The following is a 9,787-nucleotide window of genomic DNA, read 5'->3' on the forward strand; positions in this document are numbered from 1 at the left end:
TCACAAGAGTCGGACATGACTTAATGACAAAACCACCACCAGTTGAAGTTAACGAAAACTTCAACTTCTGGAATGGTACGGTTGCACGTTAACTTGATGGGACAGGATGAACCCATCTGAAGTAAGAGCTAGAAACAGATCTGCTCCAGACCCATCAGAAGGACAAATATTTAAATACCATCAAGAGTTGAGGGTGGAGCACTGGCAGGTTTTCCGCACTGACTGTACCCTGGGACACTGATCTCAAACTTTTTATACATAAATCACCTGGAGATCTCGGTAAAATGCATATTTTAATTACTAAGTTGGTCTGGCGTGGGGCCTGTTAACTGAAAAAAAGAAAAAGCATAACCTACACGTTGAGTACTGCGGTTTATTCAGTGGACAAAACCAAGGACTTAAGCCTGGAATGCAGTCTCTCAGATAGCTCTGAGGGACTGCTCTGAAGAAGTAAGGGAGGAGCCAGGATAGACAAGAATTTCTGCAACAAAGGTCAGACAGTGGGAACTTAAAAGGTTAAAGAAAATCAGATATTGCAAGGAAAGGAATTTAGTGCTTTTCTATGCACGGGAAGAGGCAAGAGTCTGGGCTTATTGAGATCATTTCTCTGATATGCAGCCTAGCCAAAACCAGAGCCAGAATCCTATTGCTTCCCATCGGCGGAGTGCACAGTTCGGGGGTGGCGAGGTGGCTGGGGGCTGCGGCAGGACTCACTGCAATGTGATGGCTTGAGGACTGCACCACCCTTGACTCCCCGCTCTGTGGCTGGAGTCAGCGTTTCTAGTAAGCTCCCCGCCCGCCTCCCCATGTGCCTTGCTGGTGTGCTCTACTTTTCCACTCTCGTCACCAGCTCCTGATATTTTAACCCAAGCTTCTGCCCAGTCTTGACATTTTTAACCCATCATAACTGGGACCGCACGTCTTTTACTATGTTTAAGACACCTGTCCTTGATGAGCCCATGCATACGAGAGCTAAGAACCCGCAGCCCGCAGAACTGACCCCGCCCAGCTCACCAGCAGGGGCGGGGCTGCGGCGCGCCCGCCGCGGGCGGTGACGTCAGCGCGGGGGCCGCGGCCCGCTGGTCACGTGGCGCTCGCGGGCGCGCGCTCCGGCCGAGGCTGCGGCGCGGGTCGAGCCGGTGGTGGGGGCGGGGGGGCAGAGAAACCCCTCTGTGCCCCGGGCTGCGTTTCCTGCCAGGCGGCTCCGCCCGCTGCGGCGGCGAATGCGGCTCGGAGCCGGGCCGCGGCGGGAGGGAGGATGTCCCAGCCCGAGTCCCGAGAGGCAGGGGTGCTGCGCTGACGGCGTCGGGGTGAGTAGCGGCGGCCCGGCGGCGTGTGAGCCCGCGCGGCCTCCGTCCGTCTCCTCGGCGCCCCGAGGGGGCGAGCGCCGGCGGCTTCCTCCGCCTCGGCCGCCGCCTGCCTGCGCGGGCTCTGGGGCCGCAGACCCGGCGTGCGGCCGGGGGTGGCCTCAGGAGGCGCAGGGCCCTGTGGGGGCGGCGGGCGCCCCCGGCCCCGCCGGCGCGTCTGAGAAAACGCGGTGCCCCAGAAACGACCGCGGGGAATTGCAAACGCCTAGACACCGGAGCGCCTCGAGGGGTGCACGCCCTGGGGCCCAGGCCTCGGTTTCCACAGTATTCGGGCAGTGTGCAACCGTTCCTTGAAGGAGTTTTGAAGAAAAACACAGTTTTGCTTGCTTTATGGTTGGGTTGTGCCACTCAGGCTTTGACCGGGTCCTCGCAGGGCATTCGGTGGTGAGCATCTGAAGCTGGCCTTTTCTGTTTCTTTGAAGTGCGCTTGTTGAAGAAATTGGCTTCCTTGCACAGTTTAACATACGTGTGGTTTAAATACAGAAATATCGAGCCCCCACCCTCCTCCATTTCGGGTTGATTTCACCCTTTAAGGAATTTGAATACGCTCGTGATGGAAGAGCTTCGTGTATTTTTCTCATCGAAGATATTTCGTCCTGCGTGCCTTTTTACTCTGTGTTAGGAAAGCAATCGGTTGGTTGGTTTTCCAAATATAAGATGAAATTATAACTTTGAAGTGCTTCTCACGCTGCCATGCACCAATAAAATACCAATAAATTATTGTGGTGGTCGTTTCGTCCCTCGAAATAACAAGCCAGACCTCCCCCCGCCCCTTTAACTCCTTTCAGTTCTTTGCTGTTACCTAGATAAATACCATATGTTAAGTTCTACTCTGCCTTGACAAAAAATCGAAAGCAGAAAACCTCTCTACCCTCAGTATATATCAGCTGAGGTTTTCAAGTTAAACGTCATGAAATAGTCCACGCTTTTCCTGCCTTCTTGCGCTGTTCTTTGCAATTTGAGTTTTATCTTCACTTTTCTTTAAAAGTCTTTTATTGTGGTAAAGTACACATAACTTGAAGTTTATTGTTCTAACCGTTTTTAAAGTATACAACTCAGGTATTAAGTACATTCACAATATTGTGTCCCCATAACCACTATTTCCAAAAGTTTTTTACTCTAAACACAAAGTCCAGTAACTCCCCTCTTCCCCTCCCCCTAGTCCCTTCTGCCTCTGAATTTGTTTATTCTAGATGCCTCACAGAATTGAAATCATACAATATTTGCCCTTTTCAGCTTATTTCACGTCAATTTTCAAGGTTCATCCACGCTGTAGTGTATCTCAGACTTCGTTCCTTTGTATGGCTGGATACATACAGACATATGGCCGAGCGGCTGTATAAAAATTTGTTTATCCATTGATGGACACTAGGTTGCTGCCATTTTTTGCCTACGGTGAATAATGCTGCTGTGAACATGTGTTTACATGTGTCTGTATGAGTCTCTGTTTTTGATTCTTTGGGATATACATACCTTGGCGTGGAATTGCTAGGTCATACAGTAAATATGTGTGTTTTTTGACTTGTTTTTGTTTTATTTTTAAAGAACCCTTCCCCTCCATTTAAAAAGTTTCATTAAATTTGTTACCATATTGTTCTCTGTTTGGGGTTTTCGGCCGTGAGGCATGTGGAACAACCTTAGTTCCCGACAGGGATTGAAGCCACACACCCTGCGTTTGGAAGCGCTCCTCACAGACTGAACTGCGTTGCTTTCCCTCCCCTCTCCCGCAGGGTCCTGTATCTGGTCAAGCTGACAAGTGCGGGCGGTGCTGCCTCTGACTCTCCTTGCCACTCACTTTCACAGCTCTATCGCAAACCGCGCCTCTTTTTGGAATTTTTTTTTCTAACTGGCTCCCTCTGTCCCAAATCATTTTATACATTATTCCTAGGATTTTCTTCCTAAGGGACATTTGCTTTGAAACCCTAGTTAGCTTCATTTTGCTTGTAGAATGAGTTAATCCTCACCCTCAGGGTCATAGCCCCAGCCTGTCTTCATAGAATTAGTCATTTCCACTAACCTTAACCAGATGTGTGTATTCCTTATAACCAACAGTCCTACTTACTATTCTGTTTGAAAAACGGAAAACAAATACATGTTGCAGTTTCTTTAAGACTTCAGCTTTCTACTTGAGATATTTTAGCTTTTGGGCCATTGAAGTCTTAATCTTTAAAGTCAAATCTTAAGTTCTATAAGGCATTTCCTTTAAGTTTTTTTTTTAATATACAAATTTAATTTGTCCTTTGTACTTGTTTCTATATACTGTGTTTTATATCTGTATTGTAGCATTTTTTGGAGTTTGCTTTAGGAAATGCCTAGTTTTTCACCCGATTTATTATTTCTTTAGGATTTTTATTCTTAGAGAAAGTAGGATTATTGGCCATAAGGGTATAAAGGTTTTTAAGGGCTTTCCTGGTGGCTCAGACAGTGAAAATTCTGCCTGCAGTGTAGGAGACCGAAAGTTGGATCTCTGGGTGGGGAAAACCTGGAGAAGATGGAATGGCAACACACTCCAGTATTCTTGCCTGGAGAATTACATGGACAGAGGAACCTGGCAGGCCCATGGGGTCACAAAGAATTGGGTACCACTGAGCAACTAACACTAACTTTTCAAGAGTTGGAAAATAGTATCTTATTTTTATTTGCATGTCTGTAGTAATTATTGAGACTGAAGACTTTTTCATATGTGTTTCCCTGTTCAAGTTGTTTCATTTATCAGTATAGCTGATCCTTAAACAATGCAGATTTGAACTGCATGCACAGGTCCGTTAATTTGCAGATTTTTTTCAACAGTAAATACTAAAGTACAGCAAAATCTGCAACTGGTTGAACCCTGCAGTACAGAGGTACTGAAGATATGGAGGGCCTCCCGTATAAGTGGATTTTCCAACTGCCTGGGAGGTTGGCATTTCTACCTGCCTTCTTGTTCAAGGGTTTGAAAAATGTTACATGTAGAGTCCAAGCCCCAGTGTTACAGAATAGAGTTTCTCAAACTTGGCACTGTTGACATTTTGAGCCAGGTAATTTTTCATTGTTTGGGGCTGTTCTGTGCATTGTAGAGGATTTAGCAACATCCCTGGCCTCTCCCTATCAGGTGTTAGCAGGATCCCTGGTCATGGCAACCAAAAGCATTTCCAGACATTACCAAAAGACTCCGATGGTGCTGAGTTTGCCCAGACATTGCCAAATATCTTGGGCTCTGGCTGAGACCCACTGGAGTGTAGAGAGTGGACTTGGAGCCAGGAGCCCAACTTCAGTGGGGCAGTTCACCTTTCTGCTACTCTGTGTCTATACATCGCCTGCAACAGGCATTTTCATGTGGACATTCTGTTTCTGCAATTTAACGGACCTGTGCATGCAGTTCAAATCTGCATTGTTCAAGGATCAGCTGTACTGATAAATGAAACAACTTGGATGTTTGTAAAGTTGATCTCCAGTGACTCTTCCAGGAGGAAGCAGAAGTGAGAAGACAGTTAATATATACGAAGACACAACCCATAAGGACAGACTATTAGAATCTGTGTCCTGTGATTCCATGGACAAGAATTATTTGAGGACTTAATCATGTAAGCACATTATAACCCCTGGAAACCAACCTACATACAGAGTCAAAGGAGCATTTGGTTGTTGGGTAAGATATATATATATATCTCTCAGTACGCACGTATATATGTATACAGACATATAAAAGTTTTACTTTGCAAAATTTCAGACATTAAGAAAAGTGATTGTACATAAGTTATTAATGATCAGTTTTTTTAATGTTATCTTTGTCATTATGGACTCATGGATAGTTATCTTTACTTTGGGTTATAATGCAGTGCCACTTCATTTTGTTGCTTAAATTGTTTTAGGTATGGCCTTTGTAAGCTCTTATATTTCGTTCCATCTGTTCCTATAACATATCCCCATCATTCTGGGATTTCTTTTTTCCTGGGTTTTTTTGTGTGTCATTTTCTTAACTTTATGGCACTACAAGGTACTTCAGGCTTATCTTACATATTTCCTTTCCCAGTCCAAGAGTCAGTCATTTCTTCAAGGAGCTTTGGTTCTTTTTATTGGAGAATTCTGTTAGAAACCAAGATTTGGGAACTAGGTATGCTTGTTGTTATGGGGGTGTTATTCTTCTAGACCCTCTCAGCTGATAAGCAAGAAAATATATGTGTACATATATGGACTGTTCATAGGGTTCTCAAGGCAAGAATACTGAAGTGGTTTGCCATTCCCTTCTCCAGTGGGCCACATTTTGTCAGAACTCTCCACCATGACCCATCCATCTTGGGTTGCCCTACACGGCATGGCTCACAGTTCCATTGAGTTAGACAAGGCTGTGGTCAGTGTGATCAGATTGGTTAGTTTTCTGGGACTGTGGTTTTTAGTCTGTCTGCCCTCTGATGGAGAAGGATAAGAGACTTATGGAAGCTTCCTGGTGGGAGAGACTGACTGAGGGGGACTGGGTCTTGTTCTGATGGGTGGGGCCATGCTCAGTAAATCTTTAATCCAGTTTTCTGTTGATGGGTGGAGCTGTGTTCCCTACCTGCTATTTACCTGGGGTCAAACTATGGTGGACATGAGTTTGGGTGGACTCCAGGAGTTGGTGATGGACAGGGAGGTCTGGCGTGCTGCGATTCATGGGGTCTCAAAGAGTCGGACACAACTGAGCGACTGAACTGAAGCTGTGGTGGAGGTGATGAAGATCATGGCGACCTCCTTCAAAAGGTCCCATGATGCACTGCTGTACTCACTGCCCCCAACCCTGCAGCAGGCCACTGCTGACCCACGCCTCCATTGGAGACTCCTGGACACTCCCAGGCAAGTCTAGGTCAGTCTCTTGTGGGGTCACTGCTCTTTCTCCTGGGTCCTGGTGCACAAGGTTCTGTTTGTGCCCTCCAGGGGTCTATTTCCTAGTCCTGTGTAAGTTCTGGCAGCTCTGTGGTGGGGTTAATGGTGACCTCCTCCAAGAGGGCTTATGCCATACCCAAGTCTATCCTAAAGGAAATCAGTCTGGAATATTCACTGGAAGGACTGATGTTGAAGCTGAAACTAAAACTTTGGCCACCTGATGCGAAGAACTGACTCATTTGAAAAGACCGTGATGCTGGGAAAGATTAAAGGCAGGAGGAGAAGGGGATGACGGAGGATGAGATGGTTGGATGGCATCACTGACTCAATGGACATGAGTTTGAATAAACTCTGGGAGTTGGTGATGGACAGGGAGGCCTGGAGTGCCTTTATCCCTAATTATCCAATGAAATCTGCTCTGTCTGAAGTTAATGTGGTTACTTTAGCTTTCTTTTGGTTACTGTTAGCATGGTATATAGCTTTCCATCCTTTTACTTTCTGTTGTTCTTGTTAGTTACTAAGTCCTGACTTTTTGCGGCCCCATGGACTGCAGCACACCAGGCTTCCCTGTCCTTCACTATCTCCTGGAGCTTGCTCAAACTCATGTCCATTGAGTCAGTGATGCCATCCAACCGTCTCATCCTTTGTTGCCCCCTTCTCCTGCCTTCAGTCTTTCCCAGCATCAGGGTCTTTTCCAGTGAGTCAGCTCTTCGCATCATGTGGCCAAAATATTGGAGCATCAGTCCTTTCAATGAATATTCAGGGTTGATTTCCTTTAGGCTTGACTGGTTTGATCTCCTTGCTGTCCAAGGGACTGTCCAGAGTCTTCTCTAACACCACAGTTCTAAAGCATCAATTCTTTGTCTCTCAGCCCTCTTTATGGTCCAACTCTCACATCCATACATGACTACTGGAAAAACCGTATTTCTGAGGGACTGTTATTATGCCTACCACATAGCATATCATTATATTTCTTAAAGAAAACTTTTTGTGATTGCCGTAGAGTTTACAATATACATTTTAAACTAACCCCTGAATCTGCCTTAAAGTAATGTAATTCTGGTGTCTCAGTGGTGAAGAATCTTCCTGCCAATGCAGGAGACATGGTTTTGATTCCTGGGTTGAGAAGATCCCCTGGAGGAGGAAATGGCAACACGCTCCAGTATTCATGCCTGGAAAATCAAGTGGACAGAGGAGCCTGGTGGGCTACAGTCCACAGGTTCATAGAAGAGTCAGACACGAGTCAGCAACTAAACAATAGTAATACTGCTTGCTGTGTGTGCAGGTTTCTCCCACCCACCCCTCTGGCCTTGCTGTCATTCACTTACCAGTGTGCTGTGATCACCCAGTTGCTGTGTGGTGGTTCAGTCCTTCAGTCGTGTCCAAGTTTTTGCAACCCCCGTGGACTGTAACCTACCAGTCCCCTCTGTCCTTGGGATTTCCCAGGCAAGAATACTGGAGTCGGCTGCCATTTCCTCCTCCAGGTGATCTTTGAGACCCAGGAATTGAACCCGTGTCTCCTGCATTGCAGGCAGATTCTTTACTGCTGAGCCAGTGGGAATGTCCTTGTTCTGTTATTTTGTTCTGCCCTTGTTCTGGTTGTCTTTTAGGTCAGATAAGAATAAGAAAAGTAAAGGATTTTATTTTCAGTATATTTATCCCTTCTCTGATGCTCTTATTTTCTTTATGTAGATCCAGGTTTCTGACCTGTATCATTTTTCTTTTGCTTGAAGATTTTTTTTCCATTTTTTTGCAGGACACAGCTGCTTGTGATGAGTTTGTCAGTTTTTTTTTTTTTAATAATGAAAAAGCCTTTATTTCTCCTTCATTTTGAATAATAATATCAATGAATATAGAATTCTGAGGTGGTAATGGGGTTTCATACTTTAAATATTTTACTCTGCTCTTGCTTGCATGATGAGAAGTCCACTGTAATTCTCTTTCCTCTGTAGATAAAATGTTCTTCCCTCTGTAGCTTTTTTCAAGATTTTGTATTTGTCTTTTGATTGTCTGAATATGATATACCTAAATGAGGTGGGTTTTTTTTTAGGGTACTTAATGTGTTTGGTTGTACTCTCAGCTTCCTAGGGTCTGTTGTTAATTTTGGAAAGTTCTTGGCTATTATTATTTCAAATATTTTTTCTGCTTCCTTTTTTCCTTCTTATATTCCAGTAATGTGTGTGTGTTATACTTTCTGAAATTGCCCCACAGTTCTTGGATATTGTTTATTTCGTTCTTTTTCTCTTTGCATTTAAGTTTGCAGAGTGTCTGTTGACCTGTGTTCAGCTCACTGCTGCTTTCTCTGGCTATGTGGAGTCTCTGATGCGTCCACAGAAGGCGTTCCTCATAGCTTTTGCAGTGCTGTTGGTGTTTAGCATTTCCTTTTTGATTCTTTCTCACTGTTTCCATCATCCTCCTATTCTTGCATGTTGTCTTCTTCCATTAGAGCCCTTAACATATTAATGACAGATATTTTAAACTCCTTGTCTGCCAGTGCCCAAATCTGTGTCATCTAATTCTGGTTCTAATGATTGCTTTGTTTTGGTGACTGTTTTCTCTTTTATTAAGCTTTGCATTTTGTTGTTGTTTTTGAAAGGCTGTTGTCTTGTATCAGATAATAGGAACTAATAGAGGTTTGGCCGTGTTTAATGTTTGCAGTAGTTACAGGTTCCAGAGGCTTCGGATTCTTCCAGTGCCCTGCTCGTATAAGTACTGTTCCCCAGAGAGAGTCTGTGTCAGCTCTGAGTGCTAAGTCACTTTAATCATGTCCTACTTTTGCAACGCCATGGACTGTATCCCACTAGCCTCCTCCGTCTATTGGATTCTCCAGGCAAGAATACTGGAGTGGGTTGCCTTGCCCTCCCTCCAGGGGATCTGCCTGACCCAGGGATCAAGCCCGTGTCTCTTAGCGTCTCCCTGCATTAGCAGAGTACCATCTGGGAGACCTGCATCAGCTGTAACACACTAGTATTCTATTTGGAGCCCTGCTGGTGTTATGGTGAAGTGTGAGGAAGGGTAAGAGTTCTGTAATCTTCCAGTTAAATCTCAGCCTGTGTCTGTGACCTTCACAAGTGTTCTCCATTACTGTAGCTTTATTCCTCCCTGCAACCCACTCCCTTCCCTAGCTGCAGTTTCCAGTCTGTTTTATAGAAGCCTTCACCTTTGTTGATTACTTTTTCCCATGGTGGCTCAGATGGTTAAGAATCTGCCTGCAATGCAGGAGACCTAGGATTGATCCCTGGGTCAGGAAGATCCCCTGTTAAAGGGAATGCAGTCCACGCTGGTGTTCTTGCCTGGAGAATCCCATGGACAAAGGAGCCTAGCGGGCTACAGTCCATGGGGTCACAAAGAATTGGACAGGACTGAATAGCAAGGAGAGATAAGAAAGCCTTCCTCAGTGATCAATGCAAAGAAATAGAGAATACAACAGAGAATACAACAGAATGGAAACGACTAGCGATCTCGTCAAGAAAATTAGAGATACCAAGGGAACATTTCATGCAAAGATGGGCTCGATAAAGGACAGAAATGGTATGGACCTAACAGAAGCAGAAGATATTAAGAAGAGGTGGCAAGAATAC

At 45.1% G+C, this 9,787-nt stretch overlaps 1 protein-coding gene across 2 annotated transcripts in view; it reads left to right on the top strand.

The window, feature by feature from the left end:
- Positions 1–1,089: 1,089 nt before the first annotated feature.
- GALNT11 (polypeptide N-acetylgalactosaminyltransferase 11) overlaps positions 1,090–9,787 on the top strand; it is a 53,846-nt gene continuing 45,148 nt past the window's right edge. The window contains exon 1 of one of the 2 annotated variants that reach the window (XM_040260125.1): positions 1,090–1,310. The gene's annotated coding sequence lies outside the window, so the exon portion shown is untranslated. Of the gene's footprint in view, positions 1,311–1,539; positions 1,749–9,787 lie in introns of those variants that run through there. The other variant, XM_040260126.1, reaches the window with a different exon arrangement.

The sequence above is a fragment of the Oryx dammah genome, unplaced genomic scaffold, assembly GCF_014754425.2.
Source record: "Oryx dammah isolate SB20612 unplaced genomic scaffold, SCBI_Odam_1.1 HiC_scaffold_18, whole genome shotgun sequence".
In the NCBI taxonomy this organism is placed as follows: Eukaryota; Metazoa; Chordata; class Mammalia; order Artiodactyla; family Bovidae; genus Oryx; species Oryx dammah.